The sequence below is a fragment of the Euprymna scolopes genome, chromosome 37, assembly GCF_053919585.1.
Source record: "Euprymna scolopes isolate OS-2025 chromosome 37, ASM5391958v1, whole genome shotgun sequence".
In the NCBI taxonomy this organism is placed as follows: Eukaryota; Metazoa; Mollusca; class Cephalopoda; order Sepiida; family Sepiolidae; genus Euprymna; species Euprymna scolopes.
In genome coordinates, this window is record NC_136518.1 from 15,600,629 (window position 1) to 15,625,252 (window position 24,624).

Below are 24,624 nucleotides of genomic sequence, written 5' to 3' on the forward strand. Positions count from 1 at the left end.
GTTACAGAATGGACAGTAGTGAATGGGACAATATCGTAGTAATCGTTAGTAGAGGAAATTTGGTAAATTGAATTTCTTAAGGGAACGGCTCATCAAGAACTTGTTTACATTAGACTTGAAGACGACCATATTGTAGTCAGCTCGAAAACAGGGAAACGGAAGACAGCTCCACAGGCGTGCAGTTATAAGGAATACGCTTCTTTTCATGGAATCTAAGTTTAAGTTTGCACAGATAAAGAGTGAGGGAAATTATTGTTTAAGTTAGACGAGTGTTTTGTGAAAGTGTGACAGGGGTAGACTATATATTGGAGCTCAGACGAGTACTTACCATAAAAATAACGATAAAACAGATGCAGGATTGCAACGTCTCTTCTGTGGGAAAGAGATTGCAAGGAAGAGAAAAGGGCATCCTAGACTAGGAAGTCTATTTTGAACTCTGTCAAGGCAGGATAAGGTACTTCTAGCATCTCCTGTCCAGATGTGGCAACAGTACTCCATCCTTGAACGTACCTTACTCATTTACAAGTGGAGAATTGTATTACCAATGAGATATCTACTGGAGCGGTAGAAGGATCCCACCATTTTGCTAGCGACCTTGGTAGCAGTCGTATAGACTTCCACAACCAACATGATTACAAGTTATACTTACTTATATGCTGTTCATTCATATTCTCTGATCACCAACCTCAGAAGCACGCGCTTCTTACTGTATTGAGACAGATATATATTTTTTACAAAAGCCCAGAGGCCACTCGAGGATAAGGTCTAAAGAGTGTACTGTAGTCAAAGGGACAATATCATAGTGCTCGTTAGAAGTGTAAATTTGGTAAATTGGATTACTTAAGGGGAATGGTTCATCAAGAACTTGTTTGAAGACGACTATATTGAAGTGTCAGCTTGAAAAAAGGCAAACAGGAGAAACTTCCACAGGTTGCAGTTCGTAAGAACGATTCACCCATGAATTCGTTTGATAAAAAAAAAAAAAGAATCCGACAGAAGGAACGAAGTAAAAAACAATACGAAAATAACAACACCTCAATTTAATCCAACCCTTAATTTTCTGTGAATGGGGAATTAACGCTAAATCCTATCAGAACTATCTAGCTAACAGGGTTCCGGTAAAAAAAAAAAAAAAAAAAAACGGACAAAAAAACAAACAAAAAAAAAACAAGGAGTTGGTATCAGGATCTGATGTCCTCTGGTCATCTCTGCCTCTGTAAATGCATGTCAGGAACGGAACCAGAAACTGAGAGTGGTAACGTTGCTTCTGCGAAATTCTTTTCCGTGTTTTGGACCAAACCTTCCCCGACTTCGCATGCATCCATCGAGCCTTGCTATTCTCAGAGTCAGGTGAAAAAAGATACAACTTTGAAAGTTTGCGAATATCTGCGAACAACAAGAAGGGCTTCATGCAGAACAATCTCGAGGCACGATCTTAGTGAGCTCTGAGCAGAAGTCCGTCGTCGTCGTCGTCGTCGTCGTCGTCGTCGTCGTCGTCGTCGTCGTCGTCATCATCATCATCATCATCATCATCATCATCATCATCATCAAAAAAGCAGCAGCAAAAGAAGGCAAACATTTTAAGTCGATTCTATAGTCACTGTTTCATTAGACTGGGTTAGTGTTCGGAAGAACTGGAGAAAGATACGGGGGTTTGTATGCTAAACTATCTATATATTAACTAGACTTTTTAGCCCGTTAATAACAGGTATGACTTAGATTAAGTGCTTTAAGCCAAATTAATGGTTGAATATGTTTAGGTTTGTTCTCTTATTTCTGCACGTTATCATAACAGAGGACCATACAAAATTTCAGTCAGATCGGCCCAGTAGTTTCCGACAAAATATGAGGGTAAATGTGGTATTCTGATGACGAATCCATATTAATCACTAACTTTGCATCGAACAGATACCACAAGACTTAGTTCGCTGCATCTTATCATGATACAAGCTCATACACAATTTTAGTCAGATCTGTTCAGTAGTTAAACGGACAGACAGACAAAATAATAAAGATTAATACATATATTTACATAATTTTTATAACTTTTAAAAATTTAATTATTTGGATTATTATCCTCATCTACTAATTGTTTTCACAACGTTTCGGCTAATTATTCCTCTGGCCTTCGTCAGGTTAACCGCGACGGGATAAGAATGTCGAATCCTTCAACTACATCCACAGCGATTTCTGCGTTCAATAGTTGTTGTCATAATTGATAATTGAGAATAATAGTTCAAATAATTAAAAAAAAAAAGAAATGTACAATTTATTCATCTCCAAAATAATTCCAAATCATTTCAATAATAGAACAATCGGTAGAACCCGATAATTGGAAGAACAATTCGATTTATAAGACCCCAAAATCCAACCTTGATTGCACTTTGGGGCCTGTGGTGTAGTGGATAGAGATGCGGAATATCTTCGATTTCATTGCATCCAAAGGTAGCGGTTTCGATCCCACCCAAAGTCGGTCAGAGGATTAGTTGGCCAAACCGTGGTGAGATGACAATAGCTATTGAGGGCAGTAATTGCTGTGGAGGATTTGACATTCCTATCCTGTCGCGGTTAACCTGACGAAGGCCAGAAGAATAATTGGCCAAAACGTCGTGGAAACAACAACTAGGAGATGAGGATGATAATCCAAATAATTAAAAAAAAAAAAATTATACAAAAAACCAAGCTTTTATCTTTACATCATCAACGCCCTGATCCCCATCTGGCATCAATTGAAATGAATGGCCCTCGTCTTGGGGAGGCCTCATGTTTTGACAATCTTCTGGGCTTGACTTTTACTCAGGATCTTAAGTGGAACACATACATTAAATCCGTTGCCAAGGCCGCTGAAAAAATGGTGGGATCCTTCTATCGATCCAGTAGATATCTCACTGCTGATGCAATTCTCTATCTATATAAGAGCCAGATACGTCCAAGGATGGAGTACTATTTCCACATCTGGGCAGGAGCTGCTAGAAAGGACTAATCCTGCCTTGATAGAGTTCAAAATAGACTTCGTAGCCTCGTAGGGGATGTCCCTTTTCTCTTCCCTGCAATCTCTTTCTCACAGAAGAATTGTTGCGAGTTTGTCTCTGCTTTATCGCTATTTTCATGGCAAGTGCTCGGCTGAGCTCCAATCTATAGTCCCCCTTCGCCAAGCTTTCACAAGAAACACCCGTTTAGCAGAAATTACTATCAATAATTTTCCCCACTCTTTATCTGTACCTAAACCTAAACGTACATTTCATAAGCAAAGCGTCTTTATTAGAACTGCACGCATATGGAATTGTCTTCCGTTTTCCTGATTTCCAGCTGATTACAATATGGTTGTCTTCAAGTCTAACGTAAACAAGTTTATGATGAGCGGTTCCATATAAGTTAACAAATTTACCAAATTTCCATTACTAACGATTACTATATTGTCCAATTTCTACTGTACACTCTTTAACCCTTATCCTCGAGTTGTCTCAAAGCCTTCATAAGAGGTGATGCGTACGTAAAAAAAAAAAAAAAAAAAAAAAAATTTACTCATCTCCAAAATAATTCCAAACTATTTCAATATATTTACATGCCAGGTATTTGTGCGATGTGAAGATCTGAAGAGAGGGAGGGGGGAAGAAAAGAAAAGGAGAAATATCGACGATAAGATAGAGGAGGAGAAAAAGAAAGGTAGGGAGGAAATAGGAAGGAGAGAGGGAGGGAGGAGGAGGAGGAGCAGCAAGAGGGAGATAGAAAGAAATGAGAGGAGAAGGCAACAACGAAATCAGAGGGGACGTTGAAGAAACGAATTAGGTCATATGTCTTTACGGCCTTCTACAGTATGCAACAGAAATATCCACCATATTTTAAACTTTCAACTATATCTTGATAACGAACATATGCACGTGCCAATGATGCTAATAACTTTTATCAGGTCCCTCATCAAGCAATATCGTTCGGACTGGTGCTCTTCGTGCTTCTATTATAAAAAAATGTTTTTTGAAGAATTGCGAATCTGTAATTGCAACACAAAAAGCTTTCCGAGTTCATTACAAGTTCGGACGGTACGATGCTTTTCCAAATAGAAAATCAATATAACAATGGATTGCAAATTTCAGAGCTAGCCCTGAAGCGCTCGAACACCAGGCGGTATTCTAACTGTTAGACCAGAGGTTTTCAACCGGGGTCCACATGGATCCTAGGGGTCCATGGAATATTTCTGGGGGTTCACATGCAAAACATAACAATATATAGATATTGGTAAAGAATTAACATAACTCTAATTTAGATTATTATTATTATTATTATTATTATTATTATTATTATTATTATTATTATTATTATAGTTGTAGAATATCTTATTTGCATTAAATTAGTTTTCATTTAAAAATAAAGCTTAATTATATAATATTTCCTTGATTATTAAACCCTCAAAATTTATATGAGTGAAAAAATAGAAGATTGTCTTATGACCAATAGTTATGAAGGGGTCCACCAAGATAAAAAGAAGGGAAAAGGGGTCCATGAGTAAAAAAAGGTTGAGAACCACTGTGTTAGACTTTCTGTCACATGCATGTTTTTACCATTGTTTGATCGAACAGTCAGAAGAATTCTACACATTGATATGTAATTCAATCCGTACAAATTAATGAATTCTCAGAAATTGCATAAGCACGACTGAGAAGATCGCATGTCAAAATGTGGGAGATATTTCTGCCGCACCCTGCATGACTAAAACAAAACATGATGTTCACGAACAAATGTTTGTCGGGAAGTTGTTAATATTTTTAATAGACGATAAAAATAAGGAGTTTTGTTTTATCCGCCGGACGGAAATGGAACATGGTAGTTTTCTGAGAGTTTTTTTTTTCTTTTCTTAGAATTGTACCTTTACCAGTCTCATCAAGTGGCCGATTTTTGTTGTTGATAGGCCATTGTATTCGACAAACACTATTCGTTTTGGCAACATCTGTGTTTTCGGAGATGGCTTCACAACCCCAGGTTTCAGACACAGGATCTGGAACAGCAGGGGCACAAAATTCCGTAGTTTCTACCACTGCTGCTGATGCTCTGTGGCGATCTCTGACAGCAATGAACTTCTGGCGACGAGCATCGTCAAAGTTGACAGTAGCTTTCTGGACGGTGGCTCGCCAGTTTGATCGATCACTGGCAGAGTCTTTCAATTTCTTTGGTCGAAGTCCACATCAGTGTAGATTGGTCTTGACTGTGTCTTTGTAGCGTTTTTTTTTTGTCTGACTATGTTTTTTTTTTTTTGAGTGATCGATTAGTTTTCTGCTAAACGACCCCCTCCTCCTTCTCCCCCTCCTCCTCCTCGTTTCACTCAAATCTGAGTCCGAACTTTTTCGCCGATGAATTTAATATTCATTCATTTATTTTCTTCTTGCGCACTGGACAATAAATGTGTACGTTAAAAGTCCCTCGCCCCCTTCGCATTCATCACGTAATCAGCATCTCACTTATCCTCTTCCTTTCTCTTTATTGGTAATGAAAATTAAAAAAAAACACGCCTCTTGTTGCTCAACTCCCTTCTTAGATTGTCCTTGAATACATGCTATCTAATTCACACAAATCCATTACGTTGCCTTGTTTGAGGTGAATATAAATTAAACAAAAATAAAATTTTCTATGATTTTTCTAAGATGAGGATCAATACAAGAGTCGTTCCAAAAGTAAAGCCTCCTATTTTTTAACTCAAAAAGTTGAAGAGCTACAAAGACGGGAGTGGTATCATTAAAACGACGGACCTTTTGTACTTCAGAATTAATTTTTCTACATAGTTATTATTCTTAATGCACTGTTGTCAGGAATTCAATGGCGCATCTCTGTTATTGACGCACGCACGTATAATGAAAGATTGCTTTCTTAGAGTCTCGCACCGTCAATATCTGCAACAGAAAAGTAAAAAAACTCAAATATATAGACGTCAAAAGGCAAAGTAAAATGTTATTCCAGGACAAGAAATACAATTTAAGGCTAACAATTAATTGTATTTAGATAAGGGGTAAAAAAACAAGCAAACGTGAGGAGATATTCTAACGGTCGCTATGCTACAATTGAGCTGACCTTTTTTTTTTTTTTAAAGGCATCGGAGTTTTAAGCTAAAGTTAAAACGCGCACTTAACCAAAGAATTTGGTTCATACGGAAAAGTAAAAGAGATGATAGTAGTAGTAGTAGTAGTAGTAGTAGTAGCAAATCATAGTAATAGTAGTGATAATAGTAGTGCTTACTGCTTAACAATAAGAAACTAATTTTTTTTTGCCCCAGGCTGGTTGATAAAGTGAATAAAATAGTGATCTTTACGATTACTGGTTCCACTTCACTTCCGGTTGCTCCTTCGTTTTCAATTGATTTTTTATCATAAATTTTTTTTATGGTCTATTTTGTTTACTAAGTTGGTAGGAGAAAGTATGGAATAGATAAAGGTCAAAGGAAATCCCCTTTTTATCCCCATGTTAAGAATGGCTTTTCTAATGTTATTATTTAGAAAAAAACAAAACAAAAAAAAAAACAAAACAAAAAACATAAAAGAAAAACCAAACAGATAAAAAAACAAAAAACAACAACAACAAAAAAAAAAAAAAAAACGCAGAAAAAAAAAAATCTTAGCATGAGGAGGATACCGGAAGTGAGGTGGAAACAGTAATCGTAAAGATAAACAATAAAATAAAAATAAAAATAATTTTTTCTTGCGGTTATACAACATCCTGGAAATATACGGAAAACGCACGCACGCACGCACGCACGCACGCACACCACACATGATATTTTATTAATGCAGATTGCAGATTCGGATTTATTATATTATATTGGACCCAATATATTAAAAAATAAAAAAAAACAAAAAACAAACAACTCGTGCGTGCGCTACCACCGAGAATCGAAACCAAAACGTTTAGCTTACGATTTATTTTTTCCTTTGACGTTAATACCTGAGCTCTGAAGACACGTATATATATATATATATATATATATATATATATATATATATATATATATATATATATATATATATATATATATATATATATATATATATATATATTACACCGCTGTTTTATACTGCTAAATATCCGAAGTATCAATAAGGTGTTCAGAGCTTGGAGCAATGGTCGATAAGTGTCTTACGTATATTTATCAGGATACAAAAAGAAAAAAAAAAAAAAGCCCCAAAGTAAGATCCAACCCAAATCGAATTTAATGAGGAATTCAATGGTGGTAGGTGGTGGAAAATGGTGGAGGTGGTGGCTAGTGTATGTGGGGGGAGGGGTAAGAATCATTGTAGTAGCAGTTGTAGTAGTAATAATGATGATAATGATGATGAAGGCGATGATGATGACGTTATTGTTTCTGTTTTCGTTTTGCTTTTTTTTTTTCCACTCACTCAGAGTTTCACGACAGATCGCTCCATATTTCCTGCACCTCTTTAAATAATCATTGCAGGACACTTTGCGTTATCACAACAGCCGGTTGTCATTAAATTATCGCTAGCAACAGTCGTTGGTTTTCTTTGAAATTTGAGTTTGCAATAAGCTTCCCTTTCCAACTGCCAATACCCTCCTGCATTATTCCAGTGGAGGTCCGGTTGGTGCTCTCACTGCTCTTCTCTCCCTTCTCGTTTTATTTTCATCAGCCTTGACCGTTCACGACAATCTTCTGTGACCGAAGGAAGGGTGGTGTCACCACATGTGCGCGTGCGTGGCTATGTGTGTGTGTGTGTGTGTGTGTGTGTGTGTGTGCGTACGTACGTGCGTGCGCGCCTGTGAATTTATTTTCCGTGTTTGTGTTTGTGAATTTATTATGTGTGCGTGTATGCGCGTATGTATGTCTGTGAGTGAATTTATTGTGTGTGTGCACGCGCACGTTTTGCGCGTGTCTAAGAATTTATTATGTATGTGTGCGCGCGTTGTGTGTGCGCGTGTGTGCATATGAATTGTTGTGGTGCCTTTTTAGGTGTGTACGTGCCAAATGTGTGTATGTCTGTAAATTCATTGTATTTGTGTGTGCTGCTGCAGTGCTGCACTGCTGCAGTGCTGCACACGTGTTTTGCGTGTGCCTATATTAGGTACGTGCAAAATGAATGCCGATGCTCAAAATATAAAAACATTTTAATCTCCCCGTTTACTTAAAAATTCACCAAAAAATCAGGAAATTAACCAATTTTAATGAAATTCTCAGTATTTCAAATAATGATCACAGAATATAATGAACCCATTTATTTTATTTGATCTTAGTGTTTAAACAAAGAACACCTTGACTAAAGTTATGGTTTTCCGTAGTAAAAAAAAAAAAAAAAGAAAAAGAATGAATGAATTTACTTTTGCTTTTATTTATTTTTAATGAAAATAAAACATCGTTAATTGTAATAGTAAAAAAAAAAAAAAAAAAAATTCAGGAACATTACGACCCCCCCCCCAAAAAAAACCCTAAAGTCCATATTAATAAATTCCATTTAGCTCGAAGAAAAATTGATTGCTCGAACTACCAATATTATCATTGAATTAAGCATTGTTTATTTAATATTTTCACACAAAATAATTATAATTTCCAAAAATATTTCTACTTTTTTTTTTAGATTACATGTTTCGCATAATTTTATATGTAAGATTCTAATATTTTCCTTGCTTGAATGAACATGTAATCTTCAGTGTAACATAATTGTTATATAATCTTGAAAAATAAAAAAAATTAATTTAAAAGCCGAAACATAGAAAAATAATTAAATTAACAAATGATAAAAATTATACAAATGCTCACAGAATGGAATGTACGGATGCACGGCTGGGGGAGGGGGAAGCACTTCCTATCTTCCATCAACTACCTGACATCATTTCAGACAACATTTTGACTTTGAATTTGGGCTTCCGTAGAATTCACACTTGAATGATTTTTCGTTTGTTGTGATCTGCAAAGCTAGAATCTCTCGCTTTTGGGGGATTATTAAGCCATTTTTTTTTGTAAAAACAAGTTTTTTTTTTTTTTTTTTTTTAATTTAATTCAATATATTATGGCTTCACTAATTATCTTTGAAATAGACTCATAATTATTCATCTTTCAAGGGATTTTTACAATGAATTTATTTAATTTCAAAATTTAGCTGAATTTGTCAACTTCCGAATGTCGCAGTGAAAACGCTTTTATTATAAATTTTTTTCACATGTACAAATATCTATATCCTTTTGGAAATTAATTTTAGGCTTTAATCTTTGAAATACAATCAAAAAGTAGTCGGTAAACTACAAAATATTACGATAAACCGGCTTTAAAACTATGTCCCTCTATTTTTGTTCGACATTTTTGTTCGTACCTAGTCTCTATCTATGAATTTATTGTGTGTGCGCGCACTTTTTCTGTGCGTGTATGTGAATTTTTTAGCGTACGTGTGTTTGTGTGTGTGTGTGTGTGTGCGTGTGTGCGTGCGTGATGCAGTATTGGCTTTCTGGTAGTTTTCAACACTTTCCCTTGATATACTTGTCCCCATACCACGCCGGGAAGATGTGACACAAGGTAGGAAAAAGTGGGATTTGAACAGCCAGCGCCCATAGAAGAGGCGCACTCTGGACTGATAAAATGCCTGAGCAATCCCATCGGCATTATCCGGTAGGGGCACCTCAAATAATTATCAATAAACTAACCTCTTTTCAAAGGGCGAGAAAGTAAAGCCTGGGATGGTGTACCTCCTATAAATACACAGGCATCTCAGATAACAGAAAACCATCTCAATAATGGCCTACACTGTCGGCTCGTGTGCTGTTCAATCTCTATTCCTTAAGTGGCTTTTGGGCCTTGATAAGTGATGACCCTCTTAGCAAAAAGAAATAAAAAGTTTTTAATACTTTTCTATTTAAAATTATCTATGCCAGGTTACCGTTCAGTTGGTCGTCATCATCATCATCATCATCATCATCATCATCATCATCATCATTATTATTATTTTATTATTATCTTGTGCGGTCTGCGTTCGCGCCTAACACATGCAATTAGCAAAGATGACATTCTCTGATTTTTTTAATGATTGTAAATTTAAAATCATAGAAGTAAACAAATAACAATAAAAATAGTAATATGGGGGAGGGGCTCAGAGCAAGGAGTAGACTTATACATGGATTCTTATTCATTCACAAACAACGCTGAAATTGTGAGTGCGAGAAGTAATTTCAAGCCCCCCCCCCCACTCTCATTATATATATATATATATATGTGTGTGTGTGTGTGTGTGTGTGTGTGTGTGTGTGTGGAGTCAAAGATGGCTTCGTTCGAATCTCTCGATCGACAACAATTGTCATCCCTCCTACACTGATTATTGCGTAAGCATGAAACAGTAGTGTTTGTAGGTATAAAAGAATAATTATTTTTAATTATAACATTAGGAAAATTTTACTCAGCTACACGAACGTTTCGACGTTAATATGCTTCGTCGGGAAACGTCGAACGTTCGTTTTTCCGGGTAGAATTTTCCTAATGTGTACATAATTTTATTTATAAGAACTCCACTCACGTTCTGAGCACTTTTGGAAAAGTATTGATTTTTTTTTTTAGTTTATGTTATCAATATATATGAATTTTGAGAGTGTTTACTTAAATGGACATATTTTGAGGTCATTTACGAGCACCGCTCCGATTCCCTGAGCTGATGGGTCGAATTGTTGACTATCAACGCGATGGTTATAGGTTCAATCCCTGCTAGGGAGAGGTTTTTGTTTGTTTGTTTCTTTTTTGTTTGTTTGTTTCTTTCTTTCGCTTTCAACCATTTTCTTTCTTTCGTCATTAATTCATTTTGCCTTTAAATTCTTCTTTCTTTTTTTTCTATCACTTTCAACTATTTTTCTTTCTTTCTTTCTTTGTGGATGACTATATATATATATATATATATATATATATATATATATATATATATATATACATATATATATACATATATACATACATATATATACATACATATATATACATACATATATATATACATATATATATACATATATATATATACATACATATATATACATACATATATACATATATATATACATATATATATACATATATATATACATATATATATATACATATATATATATATATATATATATATATATATTCCACAGACACGTGTTCCGCCTTTATGCAACTCATCAGCGTAGCTGAACCTAGCGAGATTCGAAACCAACAACACCTCATTATTATTTTAGCACGGACCGTAAACTGTAGAAGTACAAACAAAAGAATTATGTTCTGAAACAAACATTTTAAAGTACTTGTGCAGTTTACGGACCGTTAACTAATAATAACGTTTTTATTTAGAAAGCCATTCTTACAATTGGAAGGGAGGGCTTTTAAGCCTTTCTGTACTTTCACCTAACACTTTAATAAACAAAAGATACCGTAAAAATTGAATTTAATTTTAAATCATATCGAAAAATCGCACTGGCACTGCACATCACAAACTGCACAAGCAACCAACCATTCTAAGGTGCTTGTGCAGTTTGTGACTGTGCTGAAGCTGAACTAATAACGTTATTATTTAGAAAGCCATTCTTTAACATAGGGAGCAGAGAGTCTTTTAAACTAATCCGTACTTTCACATAACAATTTAATAAATAAAATATGCACATGTCTGGCTGTGCAATTCTTTTAGATGGAATTTTCAAGTTAAATTCAAATTTTTTGTTAAACTATTTTAAATAAATAAACATTTTGTTAAACTATTACGAACCAAACGTTACAACTGTTACAAAGCATCCGTCCTATGTTAAAAATGGCTTTCTAAATAGTAACGTTATTATGTCAAAAATGGCTTTCTAAATAGTAACGTTATTATTTCAGCACGGTGCATAAAGTGCAGAAGTACATGTTTATCGTCTGTCTAATAAAATTACATGGGTCGGGAAACTACATGATTACCTGATAGTGTGTTACTGTTATGGTGAAAAATGAATTAAGATTTTTCATTCTAACCCGGGCGCCAGGGTTTCCTTGCTAATAAATAAATAAAATTACAAAATAAATGAATAAATGAATAAATAAAGATATACTTACTGTAGAGAAAGATGTGTTAAAAAGTGTTTCGTGTGAGGAGACTTGTTGAATATGGTCTCTCTCTCTCTCTCTCTCTCTCTCTCTCTCTCTCTCTCTCTCTCTCTCTCTCTCTCTCTCTTAGAAAAGATTATTATGTTGCAAGGCTTGTGTTTAGAACCAAAAAGCACGCGTGTGTGTCCGCAAATAATAAAAGTATTTCCCCGGAATTCCTGTTCGCTGCTCTCAGACGACACAACAACGCCGCAATGGGCCAACAATGCCGATCCATTCTTTACGTTTTTTTCCTTTTTTCTCTTTTTTTTTTTTTAACGGAGAGATAAATAATAATAATAATAAATAATAATAATAATAATAATAAATCTGGTTTCCAATAAAAAAAAAAATATATAAATGATAATAATAAATAATAACTCCGATCGCTACTTTTTCGTCCGTATTTCCTTTCCCATTGCGTGAAACTATTTTGTATTTTGTTTAATGTTTATAAAAAAGAAAAGAAAGGAAAGAAAACTCGCTTTGCCGGCTCGTCAGCCGATCTTTCCATCTGCCAGGGCGTCCTTCTTGTTCGTGTTCTGTTTGTCAATAAGTCTGGGTCTGTCAGGGAGACGGGGGTCGGGAGTCGTGGGTCGTGGGTGTTGCCTTGGTTGATCAGTTTAAAGAGCTTCACGGGTTGCAGGCGTGTGTACGTTAGCAACCAAGCGATAAAAGAAAACTAGAGTTGCCTCCCTTTGATTTGGGGGAATGTTACATTTTCTCACACCTTTTTTTTTTTTTTAAATTTCGTTTATTTATTTATTTTATCTTATCGTTTTTATTTATTTATTTTATTTTATCGTTTATTTATTTATTTTATCTTTCTCTTTTTTTTTTTGTAAATGTATTTTACTTTAAATTTATTTCTTTTTTCTTCCCTTTCTTTTGCTTTCAATCCTTTTTCTTTCTTTTGCGATTAACGCCTTCTTTCTTTTTTTTTAACTTTCTTTCACTTACTCCTTGTTTCTTTCGCTTTCAAACCGTTTCTTTCTTTCTTTCTTTTTCTTTCTTTCTTTCTTTCTTTTTCTTTCTTCCTTCCTTCCTTTCTTTTTGCCACTAACGCTTTATTTCACTTTTAACTCTTCTTTTTCGTTTACTGATCGTTCTTTTTTTTTTGTTTGTTTGTTTCTTTTTTGTTTGTTTGTTTCTTTCTTTCGTTTTCAACCATTTTCTTTCTTTCGTCATTAATTCATTTTGCCTTTAAATTCTTCTTTCTTTTTTCTATCACTTTCAACTATTTTTCTTTCTTTCTTTCTTTTCTGTTTGTTTGTTTGTTTCTTTATTTCTTTCGCTTTCAACCTTTTTCTTTCTTTTGTCATTAACGTATTTTCCCTTTTAACTCTTCTTCTTTCTTTCTTTCTTTCTTTTATTCTGGTTCGTTCTCTTTCACCTCCCTTTAAAAAATTTTGTGCCTCTTTTTTTTTGTACCCCATTTTGTTCCATCATTAAACGAATTTTAACAGTTGCAGAGAGTTTTTGTCCAAAATTCTTCCTATATTAAAAACAAAAATAAAGAAAAATCTTTATATACTTGTGACGAAACCCAAAATATATTCCAGAAAAAAATCACGTAATTGATCAAGTAGTTTTACTTTTAAAAAAGAAAATCATTTTTAAGCGATTAATAGGAATTCGTAGGCATTACAACATAAACTTCGCAAGTTCTGTCCTTGGTCAGTGAATAATAAATCCTTCTACACTGGGGCAATGTTACTTTTGTTCCAATCCAGAAAGTCTTGTTTTGGCGTCTGGATTTTCCCTACATTGTCTCTAACTCTGCTCTGGTGGGAAGACAAGTAAGTATGGACTTTTGACTTCTAACCGCTCCATTTCGCTTACGTCGCTCGCTTTTTTCAACATTAACTTTTTAAAAAAATGTATTGCCACCCGAACTTAGCGTCAGTGATAGGGTTAAGGAAAGGTATGTTTATTTATGACATTTGCATATGCATTAAAATTACATTTTTTCTTGTTTGAATCGATTTCAAATAAAACATAATTATTTTAGACTTTAAAGTTGGGGGATCAGACTTGCATAAAATATTTAACATAAAATAATCACCAACTCTCGGAGTTGCAAAGACATGTACTAATTTTTAGTTTTTATTTTACCCATTTTCTTAATTTCTTGGGAATAAATTGTGGGTGTGCTAGGTTGGCGGTATTTTTTTTTTTCTAATAAAAATATGCATTAAAACGTGTTGGACATAAAATAATTACTTACTTGGAGGGGAAGTGAAATTGATTTTTAATGGTCCCGTTACATTTATTTTTTATTCATGTTTCTTATTGCCATTCGCACTTAGGGTTAGTGGTGGTTTTAGTGGTAGACTTAAAGAAGAGGAGGTGTTCTTCTTTTATGATTTCTAGAACGCAAAATTAATTTTTGAACATCTCCCGCAAATGTAATAATTTCGAACAAGTTCAGCATAAAAATAGCAATACACACACTTTGGAAAGTCTATTTATTAGGCTGTTGCATAAGTTCCCGCCCTTTCATTAAAAAATTGTTCCAAAACGTTTTGATATTTGGCAAAGTGTTATATATCACTAAACTACCCGTGACCCGTTGGGTCAGTATGTTATATTAGCTATGGAATTCATGTATGAGCGTGACACATGGGACGTAAAGAAAATAGTTTTTTTTTTGACATAACAGAAACATTTCTATGAAAGTATATTAAAATGAAAAATCACGGACGGATCACTCAAACATGAAAAAAAAAAAAAAATTCTTCCTATTCGTGTAAAGTTACCTATTTTTCCGAATAATCGCTACAAAAAATCGAAAATTAAACATGATTTTCCTACGAATCGAACGCCGGCAAAAGTCATTTAGCAGCAAAAATTCACATGAACCTACCGATGAGAAATATAAGAATGAAAAACCCATATTGGAATCCTTCAACCAAGTTATAGAGACTTAAAATCTAAAAAAAAAAAAAATAAATAAATAAAAATAATTAATAAAACCTGAAGCAAAAAAAAATAAAAAAAATAAAAATAAAACCTAAATAAATAAAATAAAATAAAACTAATATTGAAAGAGATTAGTAAATGTGTCAACAAATTCACCGTTCGCACACAACTATTTTGTATCTAGAAATGTAAACAAAAAATATAAAAGCAGGAAGGAAGGAAAAGGGACGGATAGAGAGTAGTAGTAGTAGTAGTAGTAGTAGTAGTAGTAGTATTCTTGGCTTTACTACAATTGTTCTTATGTTTGTCAACGGGTAAAAGTTGTTTAGTTGTAAGAAAATAGCGACAGTATAGTTGTAATAAAGAATAGTTGCAAAACACCCCCACTCTTCCCATGTTAAATAATAATTTCGAAATAATAACGTTAATATTTCAGTGCGCAGGTCAAAATCTGCAAAAGAAGCGATTTGTGTTTATTTGTTTACGTTGTTATGGGTTAATGTTTATGCACGCATGCGCAACCGGATGTCGTAAACTGGAAAGTGGGTTACATCACTCGTTACAAGGTCATTTGAATTTTATAATTATATAGATTAGAAAACACGTATTCTGTTCTACAAGATAATGGTCATCGTTTTTTGCTCATATAATTTTTTCTCGTCTTTCAGAACCATCAAATGGATTGTCAAGTAGATAAAAAAATCACATTTTCGACACCTTCTTTTCGCCTTTAATCGAGGTCAAAAAACGAGTGAAGCGACCAAGAATATTTGTGCCGAATATGGAGAAAACGCTATCGCTGAGATTAATCGCTGATTGAAATTGGTTTACCAGATTCAAACACAGTAATTTTGACTTCAATGACGCTCCTCGTTCCAGTAGAGCAATCAAGATAGACGAAGACCAATTCAGGGTTCTTTTGAAAAAAGATGGCCATCAGACATGTAGAGAATTGTGTGAGAAGATGAAGTGTGATTTTGTGACAATTTTACGCCACCTTCAGTCGATGGGATTCACACAAAAACTTGGAGCTGGATGTCTTCAAGTTCAATATAAACAAATTCCTGATGAACCGCCCCCTTAAGTAAGACACTTTATCAAATCTCCAATACTAACGATTGCTACGATACTATCCCATTGATTACTGTACACGCAATAACCCTTATTCTTGAGTGGCTTCCGGGCCTTCATAACTGGTGACCTCTATGTAAAAAAAAAAAAAAAAAGTTTGGGTCCCACACGAACTTACTTTTGCTGTTAAAATTCTTTGATTTTCTTAAAAAAACAAAAAACAAACACAAAACGGCGAGAACTTATGCAACAACCAAATATTTTGAGCCATCCAGTGTCGGAGTGGGGTGAGGATGTCAATCTTTCTCGCTCAATGTTCATTCCTTAAGTCATCAACATCATCATTTTCATCTCCTATTTTGACTTTCGGTGGAGCTACTGTAGCAGTTGGCCAACAGAAAGGAGAAAGCTGAAAATGAATTGGTTGTTTTCTAATAGAGTTCCTTTCCAACCTTTTCCGGTCCCCATTTTAAATTAGATTTAAAATTTCCTACTTAGACGAAACGTGTATTTTTTTTCTGTCCTAAATCTGTAAGGATACAGAGTTAAAAGTTTCGACAGACTCGGCCTGAATAAAATGTCCCCGGCGGTTAATTTAAAACTTTCCAATTGAAGTAAAGAGAAGAATTCACTTTTCATGAAAAAGAAAATCTTTATTGACAAAGACGAGAAAGTCTAAAGAAAAGTCAAACTAGAAAGGGAAGAATTTCCTTTTCATTGGAAAGATTAAAACGAACAATTTTCTTTTCATTTAACGGTTTTGCAGAAGAAAACCCACGAACATTTAATCTAATTATTAATATATATATATATAGGGTGACCCCCCCCCCAAAAAAAAACTGGCCCCAACTCAAATTAGGCCCCGTTTCTTAGTGTTTTGTCCGAATGAAATGAAACTTTGGTCATAACTAGTTTATTATATTCAAAACATCACATCAAAACATTAGTCTTTGGCCTTTTTTTTCCGGTGACTGTAAAATGCTCAGAAAAACAATTGAATGTCCTCTTTTTTTTGGGCCACCCTGTGTGCATATATATATATATATATATATATATATATATATATATATATATATATATATATATATATATATATATATATATATATATCGGAAGAAAAAAAAAAGACTGAACAAAAGACATTTGAACACCGACTTATGACAGACAATTTTTTTGTTTTTTCAACCTTATTATCAAGTAAGACTATACTTGTTTGTTTCTTCTTGTTTTGTGGCATAACTGTTTTTCGTTGATTTGTGGTATAATTGTTTTTCGTTGTTTTGTGGTATAATTGTTTTTCCTTGTTCGGTGTTATAATTGTATTTTAGCTGTTTTGTGGTGAATTGTTTTTATGTTGCTTTGTGTGATAATTGTTTTTTCATTGATTTGTGGTATACTTGTTTTTCGTTGTTTTGTAGTATAATTGTTTTTTCTTGTTTTGTGGTATAATTGTATTTTAGTTGATTTGTGGTAAAATTGTTTTTTTCGTTTTGTGGTATAACTTTTTTTCGTTGATTTGTGGTATAATTGTTTTTCTTGTTTTGTTGGTATAATTGGTTTTCCTTGTTTTGTGGTATCATTGTTTTTTTCTTATTTTGTTGTCTAATAATTTTTTCTTGTTTTGTTGTATAATAGTTTTTTCTTGTTTTGTGGTATAATTGTTTTTTCTTGTCTTGTTGTATAATAGTTTTTTTCGTTGTTTGTTTTGTTTATAATTGTTTTTCGTTGTTTTGTTGTATAACTGTTTTTTCTTGTTTTGTAGTATAATTGTTTTTTTTCCGTGTTTTTTTTAATAATTGTTTTTCGTTGTTTTTTGGTATAATTGTTTTTCCTTGTTTTGTGGTTTGCTTGTTTCTTCGTTGTTTTTTGGTGTAATTCATTTCGTTGTTTGTTGTGGTATAATTGTTTTTTTCTTGTTTTTGGTATGTTTTGTTGTATAATTGCTTTTCCTTGTTTTGTGGTATAATTGTTTTTTCGTTGTTTTGTGGTATAATTACTTTTTTTCGCTGTTTTATTATATAATTATTTTTCCCTTGTTTTGTGATATAATTGTTTTTCGTTGATTTGTGGTATAATTGTTTTTCGTTTTTTTGATGTATAATTGGTTTTTCCTTTTTGTGATATAATTGTTTTTTCTTGTTTTTCTTTCTTGTTTTGTTTAGTATTTCTTTTTGTTTTGTGGTATAATTGTTTTTTCTTATTTTGTTGTATAATAGTTTTTTCTTGTTTTGTGTTATAAAAAGTTTCTTTGTTTTGTGGTATAATTGTTTTTTTCTTGTTTTATGGTATAATTGTTTTTTATTGTTTTGTTATATAATATTTTTTCCGTTGTTTTGTGGTATAATTTGTTTTCCTCGTTTTGTGGTATAATTGTTTTTTGTTAGTTTCTGGTATAATTGTTTTTCGTTGTTTTGTGGTATAATAGTTTTTTCGTTGTTTGGTTGTATGATTGCTTTTTCATTGTTTTGTGGTATAATTGTTTTTCCTTGTTTTGTGGTTTGCTTGTTTCTTCGTTGTTTTTTGGTGTAATTTATTTCGTTGTTTGTTGTGGTATAATTGTTTTTTCCTTGTTTTGTGGTATAATTGTTTTTTCTTATTTTGTTGTATAATATTTGTCTGTTGTTTTGTGGTATACTGTTTTTTTCTTGTCTTGTTTAGTAGGTTTTTCGTTGATTTGTGGCACAATTGTTTTTTTTCTTATTTTGTTGTATAATAGTTTTTTCGTATTCCATTGTATAATAGCTTTTTCTTGTTTTGTTGTATAATTGCTTTTCCTTGTTTTGTGGTATAATTGTTTTTTCGTTGTTTTGTGGTATAATTACTTTTTTCGCTGTTTTATTATATAATTATTTTTCCCTTGTTTTGTGATATAATTGTTTTTCGTTGATTTGTGGTATAATTGTTTTTCGTTTTTTTGATGTATAATTGGTTTTTCCTTTTTGTGATATAATTGTTTTTTTCTTGTTTTTTTTTCTTGTTTTGTTTAGTATTTCTTTTTGTTTTGTGGTATAATTGTTTTTTCTTATTTTGTTGTATAATAGTTTTTTCTTGTTTTGTGTTATAAAAAGTTTCTTTGTTTTGTGGTATAATTGTTTTTTCTTGTTTTATGGTATAATTGTTTTTTATTGTTTTGTTGTATAATATTTTTTCCGTTGTTTTGTGGTATAATTTGTTTTCCTCGTTTTGTGGTATAATTGTTTTTTGTTAGTTTCTGGTATAATTGTTTTTCGTTGTTTTGTGGTATAATAGTTTTTTCGTTGTTTGGTTGTATGATTGCTTTTTCATTGTTTTGTGGTATAATTGTTTTTCCTTGTTTTGTGGTTTGCTTGTTTCTTCGTTGTTTTTTGGTGTAATTTATTTCGTTGTTTGTTGTGGTATAATTGTTTTTTCCTTGTTTTGTGGTATAATTGTTTTTTCTTATTTTGTTGTATAATATTTGTCTGTTGTTTTGTGGTATACTGTTTTTTCTTGTCTTGTTTAGTAGGTTTTTCGTTGATTTGTGGCACAATTGTTTTTTTTCTTATTTTGTTGTATAATAGTTTTTTCGTATTCCATTGTATAATAGCTTTTTCTTGTTTTGTTGTATAATATTTTTTCTTTGTTTTGTGGTATAATTGTTTTTTATTGTTTTATGGTATAATTGTTTTTTATTGTTTTGTTGTATAATATTTTTTCCGTTGTTTTGTGGTATAATTTGTTTTCCTCGTTTTGTGGTATAATTGTTTTTTGTTAGTTTCTGGTATAATTGTTTTTCGTTGTTTTGTGGTATAATTGTTTTTCGTTGTTTGGTTGTATGATTGCTTTTTCATTGTTTTGTGGTATAATTGTTTTTTCGTGGTTTTGTGCTATAATTGTTTTTTATTTTGTGGTATAATTTTTTTTTTTTGTGGTATAATTTTTTTTTCGTAGTTTGTGGCATAATTGTTTTTTCTTATTTTGTTGTATAATAGTGTTTTTCGTTGTTTTATGGTATGATTGTTTTTATTGTTTTGTTGTATAATAATTTTTCCTTATATATATAAATATATATATATATAAATATATATATATATATAAATATATATATATATATATATATATATATATATATATATATATATATATATATATATATATACACTTGTGCCCGATATTATTCATACCCCTCGGATCTTTGAGATTTCTATAAGAATATTGCTCAAACCAGAAGGTAGACAATATTAAAGGGATTTCAAACAATAAATCAAGCATAAGCATTTAATTTAAACTCAACAAATAAATAAATTATGCAAGTTTGAAACATTATACAAAGAAAAACAATAATGGCACTAGTTCAAAATTATTCATACCTCTCTTACTAATAGTCAATAGCATGCCCTTTATTCTTAATAACTGCCTGTAACCGTTTGGGATATTTATCAACAAGGTTTTTACAAGCATCAACACTGATTTTTGACCATTCTTCAATGCAGTAGTTCTCCAAATCCCTCAAATTTCTAGGTTTCCGCTTTTTAACCTCAGTTTTCAATATGTGCCAGAGGTTTTCGATAGGGTTCAGGTCGGGACTCTGGCTAGGCCATTCCAAAACATTAATTTGATTATCCTCAAACCATTTCTTGACTATTTTGGCAGTATGTTTTGGATCATTATCCTGTTGAAGGACCCAGTTTGGTCCTAAATGGAGCTTCTCCGCATCCTGTCTAATGTTTTTCTGGAGTATCTCCAAATATTGCTCCTTCTTCATGGTTCCATCTATCTTGACCAAACTACCTGGACCACTAGCCGAAAAGGAGCCCCAAAACATTAGGCTACCACCACCATGTTTCACCGTGGGTATGGTGTTCTTTGGGTTGTAAGCTTCTCCTTTCTTCCTTCAAACGTAAGAAGCATCCATATGGCCAAACAATTCAATTTTTGTTTCGTCAGTCCACAAAATACTTGAGAAAACGGACTCTGGAGAATTCACATGGGTCCTAGCAAACTTTAGACGTGCTGCAAGGTGTTTTCCGGTGTGCAATGGAGTCCTTCTTGGTCTTCTTCCTTTCAGACCATTTTCATGCAGAGTCCTTTGCAATGTTTGCCTTGATATTTTTATGCCAGAAGACTCCAGATTTTCTAAAATGTCCTTATTAGTGGTGGTTGGATTTGCATTAACACTTCTTACAATATTCCTGGTGGCTCTAGCAGACAGTTTCCTTTTCCTTCCTCTACCAATCAAGTTGTTTGTTGTGTGGTGGCTCTGGAATTTTTTGATGATGCTCTGTACTGTTGCTGTAGGGACCTCAAATTTCTTGGAAATTGACTTGTAACCTAAACCATCCTTATGTGAATTCACAATTTTAGTCCTAAGATCATTACTAAGCTCTTTTTTCTTCCTCATTCTAATAATTTTTATTCTTTTATTGGTTTTCAGTTGATATCATTTTAATTTCTGAAAAATGCAAAAAACGAAATGAAATTAATCAAAGGTTGTATAAAAGCATTCAAAATAAGAATCAAACAGAAAACAAACAGTCAGAAACTCGATTAATACTGAAAAAATAAGGGGGTATGATTATTTTTGAACATTGCAGATTTTATAAATAGCTGTATATTTCTTTTATTACAAGTATCCCGAGATTTTAAAATGACGAAAATGATCAGAAGAGGTTTATTAAGAATATGTATCAATATGGAAGTAAACAATAAATTCTTACAAAAGTTACACCTAATAAACTCAATTTTCAAGGGGGGTATGAATAATATCGGGCACAAGTGTATATATATATATATATATATATATATATATATATATATATATATATATATATATATATATATAAACACGTGTGAGTCGATAATTATATTTTAAAAATAATATACATGCCACTCCCCATTTAGTAGGTACCAAAATATAAATATATATATATATATATAATTTATTTTTTCTTGTCTAAAATTTCACTTTATGTTATGCTCGATTCTCAGAGCATAAGTTTTTCCCTCTGGGTTGAGCTTCACCTTACTTGTCTTGATATATTCAATAGGGAATACTTATCCCCCCACTCAGCTTAAAATCTACACAATTCAAAGCTGCTTATCTTTCTAAATTCTTTATTGTGCTTCTATTTTACATTTCCATCCTAATGTTATCTAAGCTAGATGTCGCATTTTCCTATATCTGTAACCAAGCCCCCTTCTCTTCTTTTGATGAGAAGCAGTAGGCTCGGAAATACCTAGGTATTAAGAGCGTTTATAACTCATCTTTCTATAAAATGTTCTTCCTTATTAAACTGACGTATATTTAGCTCGTCTTAAATTTAACTTATATATATATATATATATATATATATATATATATATATATATATATATATATATATTATTTTTTTAAAACAGAAATCCACGACCATGGATGTTTCGGGGCCCTACCCCTCTTCAGCGTAGCTTGACTATTATTAGGAATCGAACCCTGGACCTTATGTATTTCAGTACAGCATATTAATCCATTACGCTATGATGCCAAAGACGATTTACTGTTTAGTTTTTCTCATTTATATATTTACGTAGATTTTGTTGTATATATATATATATATATATATATATATATATATATATATATATATATATATGTATATATATATGTATATATATATGTATATATATATGTATATATATATATATGTATATATATATATATATATGTATATATATATATATATGTATATATATATATATATATATATATATATATATATATATATATATATATATATATATATATATATATATAGCCAGTGCTAACTAAGATGAGAGCAGATTTTTGTAAATGAAAATTAAGAGAAACGAAATTTTATAACAAAAACATTTTTATACCTAAATTTTTTATAAGACTATAAAGGTTATTTTCGATTATTCAATGTTCATTGATGTAAACTTGTGTTCGTTAAAGAAAGTCGAGTAAATAATCACAAGTCAAAAATTTCATAGTGTGAATAATATGTGTATGTAAGTATTTGGCAGCGTGGCATTGTGTATGTGCGTTGGTGTATCTTGTTCTTGTTAGTGCGTCTATAACTGTGAGTAGCGGTTCGTTTCTGTTCGTCTGACTCTGGCTAGGGTCTAAGAATGTATGCACGAGATTAAAAAAAACACTGCTTATGTGAGTCATTGAATCGTTTTCGCCTACTCCGACAAGGTGGGTGAGGATTGTTGAGCGTACGTTCTTGGGGTTCAGTTCAGGCGGGGTCGGCAGGTGTCATCTAGTTTTTCGCTGTTTATTTCCTCGTTTTTAAAGGAGTTTGAAAGTTCGCATCAGTTTATTATTTTGACGTAGATTTGTTATTTTTTGAGAGCTTGAAACGATTTTTATTGGTTGAACATACTTTGAGTTAACACGTTTTGGTAAAACTGTAAGCATATTTATCTAAGTAATCTGGTTAATGTAGTGTCAGAATAATATTTCAAATATCCTTATAGGAGTCTGTGACATATTTCCATTGTATGGACGCCGGCGAAAACGGAAACCCAATAATATCATTATACCATCTTTAGACAGAACGGATACTGCTCTTAGATCCTAGCCTTCTGATGCATTTTAGTTTCACGTACGGCTCAAAAACCATATTATTTATTTATATTTATTTTTTTTATATTGTGTCTTTACTGATCGGGAGATCCTATTCATTAAAAAAAGGATAGAACGTAATAACACACAGAGAACATTACATTAGTATATAGATATTGAAGTATCTATATACTAATTTAATGTTCATAGTATGTTATCACTCTCTATTCTTCTTTTTAATAAATAGGATCTCCCGATCAAATAATTTATAATCTGGAAATCGTGACACAAATACATACGTACGTTAAACGTACTGCGGCATTAATATATAGATATTTTTTGTCGTTGCGCGTTCCCTTCTTGATAAGTCGTGACTTATTAGTGAAAAAAGAAAAGTCCTTTAGAAAATCAGTTGATGCGGTCACCAGGCAACTTGAAAAGTGGGTAGCTAATGCTCGCGCCCATACTGAATTCTAAATAAAACCCTATGTTTTGTTATCATACTCGTTTCTTGTAAGAATTAGATTTCAATCATAAGTTACGAATGATTAATAATAGGAAGTTGGTTTTCACATTCATTTTTACATAGAAGTAACCACGTATCAAGGTCTAGAGGTCACTCGAGGATAAGAGTTAAAGAGTGTACAGTAGTCAATGGACAATATTATAGGAATCGTTAGTAGTGTACATTTGATAAATTGGATTACTTAAGGGGAACGGTTGATCAAGAACTTGTTTGCGTTATACTTATTGTAATCAGCTCAAAAGCAGGCAAACGGAAGACAGTACAACAGGTGTGCAATTCTAAGAAAAAAAGCTTTGTTCATAGAATCTATGTTTATGTTTAGGCACGGATAAAGAGGGGGAATTATTGATAATGTTTTCAGCTAGATGAGTGTTTCTTGTGAAAGTTTGGCGAGGGGGACCGTAGATTTGAGCTGCGGCAAGCACTTGCCATGAAAATAACGATAGAGCAGAGACAGGCTCGCAACGTCTCTCCTGTGAGAAAGAGGTTGCAGAGAAGAGAAAAGGACATCCCCTA

At 32.6% G+C, this 24,624-nt stretch overlaps 1 protein-coding gene across 1 annotated transcript in view; it reads right to left on the reverse strand.

Moving 5' to 3' along the window:
• LOC145261101 (cholecystokinin receptor type A-like) overlaps nt 1-12,281 on the reverse strand; it is a 77,169-nt gene extending 64,888 nt beyond the window's left edge. The window contains exon 1 of the mRNA XM_080119318.1: nt 12,035-12,281. The gene's annotated coding sequence lies outside the window, so the exon portion shown is untranslated. The remainder of the gene's footprint in view (nt 1-12,034) is intronic.
• Nucleotides 12,282-24,624: the final 12,343 nt, after the last annotated feature.